Here is a 258-nt window from a genome sequence, read left to right as displayed (position 1 = left end):
ATATTGTACATTATTATTCTTAAAAACACTGTTTCTTAATTATTCCGCTTATCACGAACCCGAACCGACGAGCGATTTGAAACGTGACGCATCGCGGTTACAGTATATCAAAATCAAATCACTATATATTGTCGTCAATTTTCTCTGTGTATCTTGTAATGAAAAAAATAATATTGCATATATAACAATAATTTGTTATGTCTCAATACTGTTGTATTAAGATATTAATTCTTATTCTCAATTTGCTGAAACAGATTA

The sequence above is a fragment of the Odontomachus brunneus genome, unplaced genomic scaffold (genome assembly GCF_010583005.1).
Source record: "Odontomachus brunneus isolate Ranch 3 - 2012 unplaced genomic scaffold, Obru_v1 Obru_scaffold_207, whole genome shotgun sequence".
Taxonomy (NCBI): domain Eukaryota; kingdom Metazoa; phylum Arthropoda; class Insecta; order Hymenoptera; family Formicidae; genus Odontomachus; species Odontomachus brunneus.
Note: the sequence above shows the minus strand (reverse complement) of the source record.